Source organism: Pelodiscus sinensis, chromosome 2 (genome assembly GCF_049634645.1).
Source record: "Pelodiscus sinensis isolate JC-2024 chromosome 2, ASM4963464v1, whole genome shotgun sequence".
Classification (NCBI taxonomy): Eukaryota; Metazoa; Chordata; order Testudines; family Trionychidae; genus Pelodiscus; species Pelodiscus sinensis.
This window is the reverse complement of record NC_134712.1, coordinates 169,973,792-169,991,937: the sequence shown is the minus strand read 5'-3', so window position 1 is coordinate 169,991,937 and position 18,146 is coordinate 169,973,792. Positions and strand designations below refer to the sequence as shown.

Below are 18,146 nucleotides of genomic sequence, written 5' to 3'. Positions count from 1 at the left end.
CTTATCTAGGCAATAGAAGGAGATTGTGTACAGGGATAGACTTGATAGATTTTTAGCACCTTTGAACACCACTCTAGTTTTGCTACATGTAGCTGCTTCTATCCTGTGAAAGGAAGAGTATTTAGGACAAGCAGAAATCCACCACCACTGAAAAGAAGGATGACCATGGAAATATACCTGAGTTTGTACAGTTAAAACAGAAGTAGCACTTCTCACTTTTTTTATTCTACGCTTCCTCATAACGTCTTTAACAAGGTTACCAGGAGTCTATTTTGTCACTTTCAGGCACTTTAAAAGAGCCATGGGAGAAGGGGGGGAAGGAGCGGGGAGAGCAGGAGTTATGCTCACAGCTTTTCACAGTTGAAAACAGAACCCACGGCTGGTAATGTGAGAGCACTAGATCAGGCGCCAAATGGATAAGACTGTAGACAGTGGGGCCAAAGCACTGATACTTGCCAGCACCTGCAGATAGGAGACAAATAATTGGCACATGTTAAAAAAAGAGAGAGAGGGAGGGAGAGAGTTGTTAGATGTTCGTATTTTCTAACAGTCTCTGGCAGGAGCTCCTGCATGGAATTTAATCAGCAAGAGTTGTTTAAAGTGAGCTTTGAACACAAGCCCTGTGCTGCTAGTAATGAACTTCATATCATCTGCAACTCCTGTTTGCTGACGACATTCAATTTGTTAATTCTGCAGCTGGTGATAGGGGTCAGATATGAAAGTGACGATTGTTTTTTGACGTTCCAACCCCTGCTCACATCTTTCTAATTAATCCTTTTAGGAGCCACCAGCAGCTCCAGAGAAGGGGGGCAGGGAAGAAACAGGAAGAGAGATGGACTTTCTAATGCTCCCCTCTACATTCTATCCCTCTGTGAGACATTTTAGATAGAAGGAAAACGAAGGGTATAACTAGTACTTAGACACAAAAAACAATTAGCCATCTTGGGCTATTACAGCCCATTTTAACCTTAAAACTGAAACCAATTCGAAAGCTGATTTTTTATTCTCAGGTGAGGGGTTGGGTGGGTTCATAGAAGTTCTCTCTCTAGATAAAATGCAAGAGACACACATTAGTGAGTTGCCTCAGGAACAAGAGTTCAGGACACATGCATGTCCATTACAAAGGGAGTAGAGCTTTAGAACAGGTTGTTAGCAGAGCCGGGCAGAACAGATCAAGAACAGATCATTGAGCGTGAGCTCAAAGAAACAGAGGCCTTGGCACAAAACAAACAGCTGGGAACACTGGTTCAGCCAAGTGCAGTCAGGTCATTAGTCAGGCATTCGCAGTCACACAGAGCATCAGAGGACTGGTCTGACACGCCAGGAGCAGAAAAAGAGCAGGAAAGAAGAGATTCTTCCCTCCCTCCATTTATTAGCACTTCCAGTTCTTCCTGCTTATTACCCAAACTTCTTGCATTTGTATATAGGCATCTAAGATACTAATTTGATCTTGCCTCCCAGTTCCACCTTGTCCCTCCTTTCTCTCTGCCTACACTCCCTCCCATTTCCGACCCATCTCCCAGGTCTCCATATTCTTCACTTCCCTGTGGGCTTCAGTCACCTGTCCCTGTTGAACCTAGTTTAAAGCCCTCCTCACTAGATTAGCCAGTCTGTATCCAAATACGGGCTTCCCTTTCCTCGAAAGGTGAATGCCATCCCTGCTTAGCAGTCCTTCCTGGAATAGCATCCTGAGGTCAAGGAAGCCAAAGCCCTCCTGGTGACACCATCTTTGCAGCCAGGCATTCACCTCCAAGATGTGCCTGTCTCTGCCTGGGCCCCTACCTTTGACAGGAAGGATTGAAGACAACACCACCATATCCAACAAACATGGCTGGCATTAAACGCTTTCTAAGACCAGGGCAGAAAGTGAAAGGCCTGCCAAGCCTCATCATCTGGGACTGAAGCTGAAGTTTGAGCATTAGCTTCATGGTGCCCCCTGTAGCGTGGGGTCCTAAAAGCTGCCCTGCCTGCTATCCTTTAACTGAGCTAGCGTATATATTTGCAGGGGGAAAAAAACATTATTATGGTACAGGTGGACTGTAAAGTTTTTATAGCATTTTGGGGCAGGGGCCTCAAATAAAAAGGTTAAGAACCCCTGGTCTAATCAGTGGATTATCATCAACCCCTAATGGTCAAAAATAATCAGTCAGGGCCTGCCAAAATTATGAAGTTGGATCTAAAAACGATTAAGAGGACATATTTTAGGTCCTTTTAATTTGATTTCTTTTTCTGGGCCAGAATGAGTCTCATACAATCACGAGACTCCATGAGCTGCAGCTTTCAGAAAAAAACCCCATCGAATGTTGTTCAATTTACAATAAAATCCTAATGCATTAACAATACTAAAATAGAGTACTGGTCTAGATCCCTGGGTTCTATTCCTGGGCTGTTGCTGACCTATTTTATGTCCTCAGATAAGCTGCTTTACCTCCGATTCCCCTCTCAAACTCTACCAGTCTTGACTAGGGTATGCGGGAAGCAGACTTTCTATCCCATGGAAGAGTACATATTTCCAAACTTATTTTTTCATTCAGAATTGGAACTAAAAGTCAAATGTAAAGTCGTCTGTGGAATAGACATTTTCAAAGAATTCCAGGCTGAGAAGCCAACTCCGCTGCCAGCTGGCTGGCCAGACAGCCAGGAGCCCAGGAGCCAGCTGGCAGAAAATGTGACACATTTCAGTTAGAACCAAAAGTTTCTGATCAGAAACTTTTCAACCAGTTATATTATTTTCTATTGAGACTGTAAATTCTTTGGGCAGGGATTGCCTTATATGCATCTCTGCAAAACACTGGGGCTCCCATCTCAGTTGTGGCTTTTAGGTGCTACAATAATACAAGTCATTATTAATGGGTTAGACTGACTTTCAGCTGCAGACTTCCAACTGCTAAAATTAAACCACTTTCATTTCAGGAAATATCTCTGGACCAAGAAGCCTACTTGGCATTTCTAACATGATGGATCCAAAAATATCAAATTTAATTTGCATGATCGTTATTTAAGATGTGATTTGCCTAGCTGTGATTGGTCATGCAAATCATATGCTATTGACTCTGTTCTCTGTTTGGATGAGCATTATTCTTATAATTGGGTTCTTTAGGTGGATGCCGGTACAGAGTGATTTTTTTAATTGGTATCTACCACTTCTAATAAACATTTTATTTTGGCTGTAGTATCAGTTGGCAAATCACACTGAACTAAACTGCTCAGTCCCACATAGCCTACCACCTAGGGAGATGTTGCAGGCCACCAGTGTACAAGATAGCCAAAGACATAGCATATCTAAGTCCTTGTCTATACCTACCCGAAGATGGATGCACCAGAGATAGATTTTTCAGTGTTCAATTTAGTGGGTCTAAAAAGGACCCATTAAGTCAACTGCTGATGGCACCCCCATCAACTCTGATACTCCACGGGATCATGAGGAGTAAGGAAAGTCAACGGAAGAGTTTCTCTCATCAACCAACCACAATGGGGATGCCACAGAAATTTGATTTAAGGAATATTGACTCCAGCTACGCTATTCTTGTAGCTGGAGTCATGCATCTTAAGAATCCATATTAAAACTACTATACTGGGGGGCAAGGAAAGAAAATAACACCCACATTACAGTGATAGTTTTTATTCCTGTCAGCTCAGAGCTACATAGCGTAGGCACCTATGATCTAGTGCAGGGGTTCCCAAACTTTTTGACACTGGGACCAGTAAATCCATTCACGAGCTTTTGGAGGACCAGTAACATTCATTTGCATATTTGCGTATTCATTAAGCAAATGATGAATATTCAAATAAGTTCTTTCTGGTCCTCCCAAAGCCCCCAGTGCCAGCATTAGCAAAGCTTTTGATACAGTCACCCACAATATTCTTGCCAGTAAATTAAGGGAATATGGATTGGATAAATGGACTGTAAGGCTGTGTCTAGACTACATGCCTCTGTCGTCAGAGGCATGTAGATTAGACACATAGGCAAAGGCAAATGAAGCCGCGATTTAAATGATCGCGGCTTCATTTACATTTACATGGCTGCCGCGCTGAGCCGACAAACAGCTGATCAGCTGTTTGTCCGCTCAGGGCGCTAGTCTGGACGCTCCCCTGCCGACATCAAAGCCCTTTGTCGGCAGCCCCGTTATTCTTCGTGGGATGAGGTTTACCGGGGCTGCTGACAAAGGGCTTTGATGTCGGCAAGGGAGCGTCCAGACTAGTGCGCTGAGTGGACAAACAGCTGATCAGCTGTTTGTCGGCTCAGCGCAGCAGCCATGTAAATTTAAATGAAGCCGCGATCATTTAAATCGCGGCTTCATTTGCCTTTGCCAAAACAACAAATCTACATGGCTCCGTCAACGGAGCCATGTAGTTTAGACGTACCCTAAGATGGATAGAAAGCTGGCTAGACCAGGGTTTCCCAAACTCTTTACTTTAGTTTTCAGTACTGTCTTTTGCAGCCCAAAAATATAAACACATATAAAAAAAAGAATGAAAAATGAATACGTTTTCAGTTTTCACCCAGCTGCATCCTCCACCCAGACTGGGCCAGGACTTGGGGGACCCGGTGCCGCATGGGCACTCCAGCAGGTGGGAGCAGGAGCAGATTGGGGGGAGGGTAGCTGTCTAGGAGGGAGGGTGCAAGGAAGGGTAGGGTTGCCAGGTGTCCGGTTTTGTACCGGACAATCTGGTATTTGAGGGTTTTGTCTGAGAAACAAATTGAGAAATTACCAGATATATAAAATATCTGGTATTTTCTAATTAGGTAAGTTTTATTGTAGTTAGGTGTCTCAGTCCTTAGCTGGGAACTGCCTGGCTGGTAGATGTGCTCACGCTGTCTGAGTGTGTCTACGTGCCAGGCAGTTCACAACTACTCGAGGGAGGATATGTGGGGGGGGGGGCAAAATGGAACCCCCAGGCAGACTCACTGATCTGCCAGGGACTGTAGGGTCTGCATGTGCCCAGGTCAGTCCCGCTCCCCCACAACTTCTCCTCCCGATCTCCCAGTCAAGCCCTGCTGCCCCCATCCAGCCCTGCTTCTGGCAGCCATTTCCCCCCGCCTCCCACCAATCTCCCCCGTCAGTCCTGCTCGCCCAACGACCCCCCCCAACCAGCCCAGCTGCCCCCGTCCAGCCCTGCTTCCCGCAGCTGGTTCTCCCGTCCTCTTCCTCCTGTTCTCCCCTGGCCAGCCCCCTCACCCTCCGTCCAGCCCTGGTTCCGCTGCCTGCCCTCCCCGATTTCTGCTGGACAGCCCCACTGCCTCCAACCCTGCTTCCACCCCCGACAGTCCCCCCCCATCTCCGCAGGACAGTCCCGCTGCCCCCAACCCTGCTTCTGCCGCCCGCTTGCCCCTCCCCCCCATCTCCACAGGACAGCCCTGTTGCCTCCAACCCTGCTTTTGCTGGACGCCCACCCACATCTCCATGGAACAGCGCCGCTGCCTCCAACCCTGCTTCTGCCACCCGCTGCTCACCCACCTGGATCTCCACGGGACAGCACTGCTACCCCTGACCCTGCTTCCACCGGCTGCCCACCCGCCTGTGGAACGAGGCGTACAGATAGATCGGAATGGCTACATAGTTCGAACTATCTAGCCCGTGCCGCGTGTAGCCGGCTTTTAAAAATGGCGGAGCCGGCTTTATGCTAATGAAGCCCGGGAAATTCAAATCCCGGGCTTCATTAGCAAGTTCGGTATGCATACATTACCCCCCTAGTTCGAACTAGGGGGGTAGTGTAGACATACCCCTAGTAATTATGTGGAGGCATTTCATTTTGAAACCATGGCTTTCACTTCTTTAAGTATGAGTCAGCCACCTGCAAAATGGGAATAATGATGCTTTGCTTTGTAAGTTATTTTGAGATTTATGGACCAAAAGCTCTCTACTAGGCCACAGTAGAGATTGGTAGATGAAGGGGCAATGAAAACAATTTTAAATTTCTGTGTTAAATATCAGAAAAAAAAAGTATGGGGATATTTTTCCTTCTCTTTTTGGTATAAGGACAGGCTTGACCCCATCCTACTAACTGAAACAGACTGAATTACCCCTGGCACCCGTGGGTTCCTCTCTCCTGCTGAAAAGTGCCAATGCATTTTGCATTAGCACTTTATGAGGAAATCCTGACTCCCAGCACCAATGGGGTTAAGGGAGTGTGAAAAATTTTCAGAACAAGCCTTCTCACAACCTGCCAAATAACTTAGCAAACATATATGTTGGGTCATGTCATATAGTGTATAATAGTCTGTGTAACCATTCAGTAGTCAGAGGAACAAGTTGCTATAATAAACCATTTACATACAGTCCCTAAAATTACTTATGACAGTGAGTATTAAAACAAAACAAAACAAAACAAAACAGGATTTTCTGCCAAACAGCCTTGATCCAAAGTCCACAAAAAATAAAATAAAACTATTCTTTCAGCTTTCTGTGAAATAAAGAAGAGCAGTAGTATATACGGGGGTAGGGGACAGAGGAGAGACAAGAAATCCATTCCGCCACATTTTCTCATCCTCTGAATTTTCTCATCCTCTTTTTCATAGTGGGAGCAGTAAAGGGCTACAGGGGATAAAGTGCAGAATGGAATTGCATAAAAGTTTTTCCTTTAAGAAGAAAGTGTTTTAAGTGTCAAAGAAGGTTAAGTCTAGGGCTGCTTGAAGTGAGGGGTCACAGGATGTCTGAAAAGTATGTTTTTTTTTTTAACTGAGCAAATGAAAAGAAACAGAAAATAAAATGTAAAATCAGAAAATGCTTAATTTAGCCTGAGGAAATCTAGTTAGGAGGAAGACAAATCTTAAAGGCTGAAACTTAGTGCTGGAAAGGTGTTGTATACCTATACCTCCTATAGCCAGACTAGATTTAATTTTGCTGGCAAAGCTTCTTCTGCCAACACAACAACTTATACCAGTTCCCTGACTTTAAAACTCTGTACCATCAAAAGCACTTTTTTTGCCAGCATAAATGCATCTATACTAGGGCTTTTATGCTGGCATAGTTATATTGCTTAGAGGTCTGATTCCATCCGTTAGTCCACCCCTCATCCTCCCCCCCCCCCCCCACACACACACACCCCTAACCAATACAGCTATGCCAGCAAAAAAATGTTAAGTGCAGACAAGGCCTAAGTGAATGTATGAATGTAGGAAACATTGTCACTTTCACATTGTTAACGGGGAATATATTGTTTTTTCTGTAACATTTTTCTCAATGCTGCTTTAGACAACAATTTCTCTTTACTTTCCAAAAAGTTACGGATATAGGATTTTTTTTTCATGAATTTAAATATAAATCTTGGGACAAAGACTATGAGCTCCTCTTACAGCATCTCATGCTGATGAAAAAACAAATATGCTCTGGCTGAAATAATGTCAGATCTCAGTCCTGTGGCTGAGTAGCCCAAAGCAGAGAAAAACAGAGTAGTCTTCAAGATTTAATTTCCTTATATGCAGACAGCTTCCACAGAAGTTTGAGAGAGCCCTGCACCCTCATTCTCATACAAAATTCAGTGCAATGATTGTCCCTGTTCTGCAACTATTTTAAAATCCTGCTACTCAAAATAGCCACAGATCTGGTCAAAAGGCCCAGTAAAATATTTCACACATTTCTCAAAAATAATCCAGATTTCCATGATTTTTAACATTTTACAGCCCTCTCTCAAATCAGTTTAAATGTTGAATGAATGTTTTGTATGAAAATTGAAAACATTTTGATCAGCTCTAAAAAAATTAATCCAAGTGTCGTGCCTTCAAATGCAGCCATTAGGGATGGATCCAGTGTCCATCTCCTCAGACACATCACCCCCAGCATATTTAGGAGAAGGGGGAGGGCATTTTCTTAACTCCATTTCACTACAGAACACTTGTGAACCTTGTGTTATTATCCAAGTCCTCATCCTTTCCCCCACATCCATCCATTCTTTTAAAAGATGCTTAATTCCATTGTACCAGTTGTAGTGAAAGCTTTGGAAGTCTAGACCCATTACACATCTCTCACTGCTACTAAGACGGCTATTTCAAGAGGCAAAAGCAGGACACGTGTTGGAGCCCCACTCCCCACAATAGGCCCACCTCTTCTTCCTCCCCAGACTCCACCTCTCCCGGCACTGCCACCGGCCTGGTCAGAAGTCAGAGCCAGCAAGTGGTAAGAGCCATTCAGGGAGCCAGGCCTACCATAGGAAGCCACAAAACTGCCTCAACAGGAGGCCAGGGTGCCCAAGAAAGACCTGTGTCCCCACTCCCCAGGATATGCCACCCAGGAAAGTGCAGCATCTGAGGCTCCCCACAGTGGCCAAAGCTTCCTGAATGGCTCTTACTATTTCCCAGTTTCTTATTTGGCAAGGGGGCAGGGTCTCCGGGGGGGAGGGGGTAGAAGGAGGGAAAGCCTCATGGAGAAAGGCGGAGGGAGGCAAAAGCTCGACTCTGCCCCCATCTCCACCACAAGGAAGAGGCTGGCTCTAGACAGACATGGAGAGGTGCCACAGGATATCTGGGACAAATCCAGTCCTGGAGTCATTCAGCCCAGGACCTGGACTTCAATTCTGCATTTCAGGACTATTCCACTCATTTTGGGATGGGTGGTCACCCTAGCCATGATTCTGCTGTACGAAACAGTTATATTTTTGTTCTGTGTGGCTTTCAAGTTTCTATTACATCTGTCTGCAGAGATAGGCTAGTCCTTCTTCCAGACAAAGAGCAAAAAGAATGATTAAAGGTCTAGAGAACATGACCTATGAAAGAAGACTGAAAGAATTGGGCTTGTTTAGTTTGGAAACGAGAAAACTGAGGGGGACATGATAGCCGTTTTCAGGTATCTAAAAGGGTGTCATAAGGAGGAGGGAGAAAACTTGTTCATTTTCGCCTCTGAGGATAGAACAAGAAGCAATGGGCTTAAACTGCAGCAAGGGAGGTTTAGGTTGGACATTAGGAAAAAGTTCCTAACTGTCAGGGTGGTTAAACACTGGAATAAATTGCCCAGGGAGGTTGTGGAATCTCCATCTCTGGAAATATTTAAGAGTAGGTTAGATAAATGTCTATCAGGGATGGTCTAGACCAGTGTTTCTTCAACATTTTAAGACCAAGGAACATCAAACAATTTTTTTTTATGAGCAAGGCTCGACAATTTAGGTAATCTACTCGCCACGGTCTGCGCATGCGCCGCGGTTTGGCGAGCTCTGTTTATGAGGAACACCAAGGATTTTTTGTTGAGAAAAAAAAAAGGTTGGGGGGGAAAGGGGTCAGAGGGAAAGTTATTGAGGGAAAAAAAGGTCAGGGGAAAGTTAGAGGGAAAAAATGTCACCTGCCCTTTTAAGGGTGGCCATTTTGAATTCTGTTCTCCACGGCACACCTCCGAATGCCTCGTGGAACACAGTTTAAGAAACACTGGTCTTGACAGTACTGGGTCCTGCTGTGAGGGCAGGGGACTGGACTCGATGACCTTTCAAGGTCTCTTCCAGTCCTAGTATTCTATGATTCTTAGTCCCCTGATTCTCTGTCCCCCTTTCAGGACTCCTGCCTTTCTGTGTTTGCCCCAGTGCTTTCCACCACTCCAAACTCTCCCCACAGAAATGGAGTATTCACCTACATCTGTGTTTCTCAACCTTTTTTAATAAAGTGCCCCTTTAAAAAAATGTTTAAGTACTTCCAGTATCTACAGTTTTCAGACCAACCAATTTTTTTTTCTACTATTGCAACACATTTGTTTAAACAACTTAATCGTAGCCAGGCGGGCAATGAAATTTTCAGTATAAAGTACAAAAATAATAAAGCACTGTAAAACTTAAAAATTCAGTTTTCTCCAAGTTTCTGTTGTGTTGAAGTACCCCTAAGGGTACTCATACCACTGGTTGAGAAACACTGATCTACATTAATTGCTGGTGTTGTTTGTCAGCTATTATTTAAAGGGGAGATCCAAACTTTATCTACAGTCTTTTCTCTTTTCCTTTTCAGTTTCTTTTGTTTTTTTAAAAGATGTTCCACAGCATTCTTGTTAAGATTGTTATAGAAAATACCCAGTCCTTCCTCATGTGCTTGGAACCCTATGGTAATTATATTAATCCAGGGCTTTTATTGCTGGTTAATGGATTTTTTTTTAAATTGAACCAAGTTTCGAGTAAACAGATTTGCATTGATCTGGTGATGTATAGAGCTCAAGCCAGTCTATCTATGTGTAAGCAAATTAAAAGCCTTAAGCCTATACAGCCAAACTGTATAATCCCATGCTGAAAAATTGATTCTATGATACTCTTGTGGGAGCACATTCACTCTCTCTTTTTGGGGGAAAGTGGGGGTTGGGAGAAAGTCAAGGAACATTTTTTATTACTTTGACAGAACAATTAGCATTAAAAACAAAGTCTAGTTAAAAAATCACCAGAATAAAATCATCTTTATAATAGGAAATTACATTTTACATTGGGTATCTATAATTACTCGATTCTGAAACTGGAGCATACATCTAGAACTAAGCTGCCTCTAGCATTCTGCGTTCTCGCTTTACTAATTGAGTGCCATGTATTCCATATTTAAAAAGGAGGATTTGGAAAGCCAATACTATCAGGCTATGTCTACACTGGCGGCTTCTTGCGCAAGAACATCTTGCACAAGAGTCTTGTGCAAGAAAACGTCCACACTGCCACGTGCGAGCTGTGATTTTGCACAAGAGCACGCATGGCAGTGTGGACGCTCTCTTGCACAATAAAGCTCTGATGGCAATTTTAGCCTGCCGAGCGTCCACACTGCCCTCTTGCACAAGAGCTCCTGTGCAAGAGGGCTTACATCTGATAAAAAGGAGTGTAGCGCTTGCGCAAGAAGCCCTCTCTTACCACGCCGTACTGTAAATTTCCTTGTGCAAGAGCAAGCAGGCAGTGTGGACGCTCTGCAGATTCTTGCACAAGAACGGCTGTACTTGCGCAAGAAGCCGTGAGTGTAGACATAGCCTCAGTGAAGATGGTTTAGTGCCAGCAGTTCCCATTCTATCTCACTTTGATAGCGAAGTGTTCTTCCTGTGACAACTTACTTGTCCCAAATCAGAAGAGCTCCTAAGCCAAATTCTTTGCTGTTTTCTACAAAAGGTACAATCGTATGAGTTAAATATATTAGAGGTATGCTCTAATATATTAATATTGAACACTAGCACCAATGTAATTGTCATCAATAACCCATCAATCCTAATAATTAGCACAACTAATGAAATGAAAGTTTGGCACTTATACTGATTTTCATGTGATGATTTCAAAGCACTTTTTAAAGACATTAGCATGGCCCCAATTATGTAGATGGGGAAATTGAGGCACGCTGCTGTTAAGTGACTTGCCCAAGATGATACAGTAAGCTTGTAGTAAAGTCAGGATTAACATTTGTTGAACCTCAATATACTTTGGATAAATCAAGTAAACAGAGGTGTATAAGAATTTCCTGTGGCTTGAGGAAGCAGTTGGCAATAGCTAGAATTCCATCTCATTTATTTTCTCTTGCCGTTTACCCACAAACACTTGAACATTAGCTGTGCCCTTGCCTTAACCTATTCCATTCGCCCAAACACAAAGCTAGGAAAGCCAGGCAGATAATAGTTTTGCATGACTACAAACCACTGAATCTTAGCAGCCATGTTGCAAAGAACAGAACACAGAAAAATCTGAGTTTTTTTCTTTTAATATCAACATCTCTGTGAATCTGTTAACTTACTCATGCATGTTACAATATGTTTACAACCCAGAAACCTAGGGTGAGTAAAAAATAATATTTTATAATATTAGATAAACTTTGTAATCCCACTGTGACATAGTGGTCAAATTGACAGAGCTCATATGGCATTAGCATATGGAACACAGAGGATAAAATATTACTTATCTCCCTGGGTGAGAGCGACTGAAGATTTGTGAAAGAAAAGGAAATAGACAATAGGATTGCATTGTGTAAAAGGCCAACTTTTTAAAAGCTAATAAGCATGGACTTCTGACCAATAATCTTCAAAGCACCCCTATTACCATTAGGAACTGCAGTTTTGTGAACTGATGAAGGTGTTACAAGTTCAGGGGATCCTTTGATTGAAAAGAAAGCTTTTATTTCCACAGGTGTAACCATCCTGCTTGCTCGTTAACATTTTATTCAGAAAATTGACTGCAAAAATAGCATCCTCTTAATTGCTAGTCTATTCCCTGTGTTCATTCAAAGAGTCAGCTATTCCTATTTGCACAGTAAGGTCAAAACAATCATGGGAATGCAAGGTAGTGTGTACTCCTCTTGGGGCATCAGCAGATTGTTAGTGAAGTTTCAAATGCATGGTAGGGTGCAGTTCTGCTCTCAGAAGTGACTGAGAAACTGCTGCTAATAGGGATTCTATGCTTGTGCCTCAGTTATCTCTCTATCAAATGTACACAGGTCACAAATATGACAATTCTCCTCAGTGCACAGTGTGTAGCACCAGTATGGGATGTTAAAGTGCAGCTTACATGTTCCCATGCTATCACCAATAATAATGATTCGACAGAACAAAGGCTGCTCACACACCAAAGCAACTCGTATGCCAGCCATCCTACTAATATAACCATATGTAAACTCTTATGACACTGTTGTCTTACCAATGTTTCAATGTCACAGAGGGGTAGCTGTGCTAGTCTGTAACTTAAAAAAAAAATCCTGTCGCATCTTAGAGACTAACAAATATATCTATCTATCTACTGTGAGCTTTCGTGGGTAAAACTCATATATATATATATATACACACACACACACACACACACACACATACACACAGAGCTCGACAAATAATACAATCTATGTGCCACGGGCGAGTAGATTGTAACCCGGAAGAGCCGGGTTTGGGCGGTCTGTGCATGTGCAGAATGATCTGCACATGCGCAGATCGCCAGACAGCGCAGCTGGCGAGCGGGGCTTGCCGTGGTTCGGCGAACCCTGTGTGTATATATATGTCTCAAGGGAACGTCTACACAATAGGCCAAAGTCAAATTAAGATATGCAACTTCAGCTACGTTAATTGCGTAGTTTAAGTTTAAGTAGCTTAACACAGTTTTTAGCGCTGTCTACACAGCAGGAAGTCGAAGGAAGAACACTGTTCTTTTGACTTCCCTTACTCCTTGTGTTAGCAGGGTTACCAGCATCAACTGGCGTTCTCCTCTCACTTTGAATTAGCTGTCTTAATTAGACTCACTAATTCAAACCCTAGAAGATCTATAGCAGCAGCTTCAATCTTCCTCTGTAGTGTAGACATACCCTAAGATGCAACAGGACTATTCATTTTTTTCAATGTTTTAATGGGATGAAATGAATGGCACACAAGAAGAGGAGATTGTAGGAATGTATTTTTAAAATAATATTGGCCTAAAATGCATTATTTCCTTTTAAATGCTTCCTGGACTTTAGCAGAATGGAGCCATCTGATGACAACATATCTACAACTGAAGGTTAGTAAATCTGAAGGATTTCCAATGACTGGAGAAATGTAATCCCTCTTCCTCCAGAAGCAGGAATCAAATTGGCGGTGGGAGGGGAAGGTAGTGTCACTACTTTCCCATTCTATACTAAGATATGAGGTTGGCTTAACATACTGTGCACATGTTCTGGGCTTGGATCCCTGCATTCAGGTTTGAATACACTCAGTGTCTCTGCATACTTGCCACTTCTTTACTCAGTCCCTTGTACTAACATGATATCATGTGTTCAAATGGAACCCACAGAAAGCATCATTTTGTGTCAATTCAGAAACCCAGAACTAAATGTGGCAGATAGACAGTTAACAAACAATAGAAAACCCAGACTGGCTTAATGGAAACAGTCTTTCACAAACTTTAATTATCTAATTTCATTTAAGTCACATGCTATAATCAATCACCAAGGATGGCACAGCCATTGCCACCTTTGATGCCAGCAGCAATTATATTATACAGTGCACAGCTCACATATACAACACACAGGAAAGAAAGGGAAGATTTTAACCACCTCCTGTTGTTGCTAACTTTTGAGAGGGAAAAGCACCTTTCAAAACTGGGAAAATATTCTATCAGTGATGTGAACAAACAAGTTGTAAACTCCATTACAGCTGCACAATAATTACCACAGCCAGCCAGGAGTCATAATCCTTTAAAAGCAGGTCCCAGCTACAGAGAGGGACCTTAGAAAGGTCAGACAGGCCCAAATATCATTATCTTTCTGAGTCCCTCTCTGTAGAAAGATAATACAACCTTTCCTGGCCTGATGTCCTGACAGCACCGGTTCCAGCCGGCCTTAAATGCGATTCAGCGTCCTATTAGTGTGGACACACTATTTCGAAATAGCAAAACACTATTTCAAAATGCATTTTATGTCTAGACACATTATTTCGAAATAACACTGTAGTGTAGCCCATGTGACCTTTCAGCCTTTGTCTGGCTCAAACACTCCTCCACTCTGCAAATTCTTGGACCCATGTACAGTCCTCTGTAGGATCCAGAGCAGTGGGTGGTAGGGGGAAAGTCAGCATTCTCCCTTCTTTCTCACAGGAACCAGAGACCACCACACAAAGAGCAGCCTTTTAGTGCACAGCTCTTTGCGGATACAATCAGGCCCTCCATTTTTACCCAATCTTTATTCAGATAAACTCCCAAAGATAACTTCTGAGAGAAAATTGAGAAGACACCTCACCATTAGGCCCAATGCACATAAAGAACTCTGCTTGCATATGTGAACAGATAGAATGAAAACAGGTCCCACAGTCAGAGAGAAGTCCTGTAAGAGGGTATTCCTCTTGAGTGCCAGGATGCAGGTGGGCAGAAGCCCAACCTCAGCTAAAAGTTCCACCTCCACCCTAAAGAGGAGCTACTGAGCCCAGCACTCAACTAAGTTTGGGGGACGAAAGCAAAAAACAGGAACAGACGTGGGGCGGTCAGCAGGGCAAACTTAGGGAAATGGACGGGACACCAAGTAGAGAACCTAGACAGTACCCACTGCTCCTCAAAGATATGGAGGGAGCCAACAGATGCTGCCCAGGCAACTCCTGGCTGGGTGCATGAATGGAGGGAGGAATGAAAATAGGTCCCACACTCACAGAGCAGCCCTGTAAGGGCATGTCTACACAGCAGAGTAAAAGTCAAATTAAGCTACACAACTTGAGCTACATCAAGTGCGTAGCTTAAGTCAAAGTAGCTTATTTTGGCTTTTGTCACTGTCTACACAGCAGGAAGTCGAAGGAAGAGCACTCTTCCTCCAACTGCGCTTACTCCTTGTGAAATGAGTCAGAGTAAGAAGTCTTCCAGCTTGCCATTATTTCAAAATAGTGGCTTGTTTTATAAATGCACACTTTGTTATTCGGAATAAGGTCAGTTACTCCAAAATAACACTGCTGTGTAGATATAGCCTAAGAGGGGTAGGAAGGCAGGCATGTTAGCCCTATAATGCTAAAAGCCCTTTTCCTTATAAGCTGAAAAGGGGTTACCTCAGGTCAATAGGGACACCTGAGTCCAATTAAGGGATGCCTGAGACTTTCAGAAACTCTTCCTCAGGTGAAGGAGGGTAAGGGAGAGTCGACTTTCTGCAGGGCTAGTGGCAGCAAAGAGAAAAATCTGCTGCAGGGTGGAGGGCTTCTCCCCTCTCCTCCCTGCAGGGGAAGCTACAAAACAGGCTGCTTGTTTAAGGGAAGGATGGGCATCCCGAGGCCAATAACAAGACCACCCACCCTCACAGTCTCTTTTGTTTTCCATTGGAATTTGTTTCCTTTTCTCAGGCAGAGGAGCCTCAGGCCTGCCCCAGGTGTCTCTGAAGGATACTAGGAGATAACCCCCAAGTGGGAGCAGCGCCGGATTAAGGGTGGGGGACTAGCCGGGCAGCTGCTCGGGGCGCCAACCAATGGTGGACGCCTGATGGCAGCTGTAAGGGTCGCCGTGTGCCTGGGGCTGGGGGCCGCACGGCGCCCCTTAGAGCTGCCATCAGGCGCTGCGTGCCCAGGGCCGGGAGCTGCACGGCGCCCCTTAGAGTTGCCATCAGGCGCTGCGTGTCCAGGGCTGAGGGCTGCACAGTGCCCCTTAGAACTGCAATCAGGCACTGTGCACCCAATTGCAGCTGTAAGGTGCGCAGCACACTGGGGGGTGGGGCCGCACATGCATTGCACGCCCCCTGCCAGGAGCACAGGAATGGCTGGAGCTGGTTCTGAGTGGGAAAACACTGTCCAGAGTGGGGACTGACTTGTACCCCAGCAGGGCTAATAGCCTCAGCAGGCAAGGTGGGAGGGAGCTGGGTTCCCTGCTCCCAGAGGGAGAGGGCCTTGTGCAGAAGAGGGAGAAGCACTGATCCTGCAGAGGTAGAGAAGATGCCTTGCCACAAGCATTAAACTAAAGAGACAAGACTAAGGTGGTGTAAAGGAAGTACTAACCCCATTTTACACACAGGGAATTGAAATACTGGGAGATGAGATGATTTGTCCAAAGTCATGAAGAAAGTCTGTCAAAGTAGGTACTTCACACACATCTCCTGAGTCCCAGTCAATAGTCTTATGCATAAAACCTCCTGTGCATCAGCTACTGAGTATGAACTAGGGATGTTAAGATGCGGTTTATAGGCTAATTGAGTAGTCGATAGACTTTTTATCGACTATTCAATTAGTTGATAAGGGCAGGCAGCCCGACTCAGTCCTGACTCATGCTGGGTCCAGGAACTACCCCTGCTGTGGCTGTGCAGTTTAAATGTACTAAGAGCAAAGCAGGCATGGCTCTTAGTACATTTAAACTGCACAGTCACAGCAGGGGTAGGTCCTGGACCTGGTGCAAAATTGGGACTCAGCCAGGCTTCCTGCCCGGCCAGAGCAGCTTCTGTCCCCAACCAGCCCAGGCCACCATGGACAGAGGCTGCTTTGTGGAAGCAACCCCTGTCCATGGGGGTCCCAGCGGACAGGGGCTGCTTTGCAGCAGCCTTCCCTGTCCACCTTCTCCCTTGCGCTGCTGCCTCTGATAGAGGCTACCCCCCAGCACCGGCTCCTTTCCCCCCTACCTGCTGCCTCTGATACAAAGGCAGCAAGGGAGAGAAGCAAGTAGTTGACTAGATTAACCAATAAGCCTAGGCTAGACTAGTCTACTACTCGCTTACATCCCTAGTATGAACCAGTAAGGTCTAAAGCCAATAAATTCATTGTACATTCAGCTCTGGAAGTGATTAGTTCCATGGTGTTCATCATTTTTACATGAATGAGGTTCAGCTCCTGTGAAAGGTCTGTCTCCTCACTTACAAGCTTCTCTTTATCTATCAACAGCTTCATAACATGGCAGTCACTGGAGGTCATAATTGTAGAAGGTGTTCTCTTATTCATTTTACAGTAACATTTTCAAAAGTATCTATATCATTTAGGAGTCTAAGTTCTATTTTTAAAATTGATGTAGGCACCTAGGAGTCTAAGTTTCTTTGAAATACAATAAAAATCCTAAGTGCCTAAATTCCTTTTGAAAATGAGGCTTACGCATTTTGTTTTACAATTTTATCCTTAAACTTTTAATCCTTCTTTTAAATTCAACAAAATATTTTGGCTCCACAATCTCTTGTGGCAATGAGTTCCACAGATTAACTATGTCACATAAAGCATTACCAGTTTTCAATTTGCTGCCTTTTAATTTAATTTGGTGTGCTTTTGTTCTGTATTATGAAGAAAGGATCAAAAGAAGCACATGACTGACCTTCTCTGTACCATTCATTACTTTATATACCTTTGTCATGTCACTTCTTATTCATCTCCTTTCTAAACTAAATAACTAATCTTTTTAATCTCTCCTATTATGAAAGTCTTTCCAGCTTCCAATCACTTCCTTTGCCCTTTTCTGAAAAAAAAATTGATGTTTAGATTCCTCTAGTTACTTGTTAAAATAATGTTCACAATAATTTCATTTTAAAATGCTTAAACTTTGTTTGGACAGCCATCTCTCTGGTAATTATCCCCCTTTCTGCACTAGCATAGCCCCCAGCATGAAAAAAGAACTACCGCATCAGAGATTTGACCAAATGAAGATGATGTCGTGATTATTGTGCTTAAAAAAAAGGAGGGAGCTGAATTTTGCTTTCAGTGCTTTCTGATGTGACATAACTCAATGCAGAGGTACATTAACATGTATAACTAGCTTGAAATGATATTTACACTCACCAAATGTATTCAAAATGTATTTAGCATTCTCTAAAATGTATGTTCAGAGCTGGCCCATCT

General features: G+C 43.8%; 1 long non-coding RNA gene across 3 annotated transcripts in view; it reads right to left on the bottom strand.

Annotated features, from left to right (window-relative positions):
• Positions 1 to 206: 206 nt before the first annotated feature.
• The window catches only part of LOC112546245 (uncharacterized), a 127,389-nt gene continuing 109,449 nt past the window's right edge, over positions 207 to 18,146 (bottom strand). For all 3 annotated transcript variants that reach the window (XR_012901883.1, XR_012901881.1, XR_012901882.1), the window contains one exon: positions 207 to 462. This is a non-coding gene — a long non-coding RNA (uncharacterized LOC112546245). The remainder of the gene's footprint in view (positions 463 to 18,146) is intronic.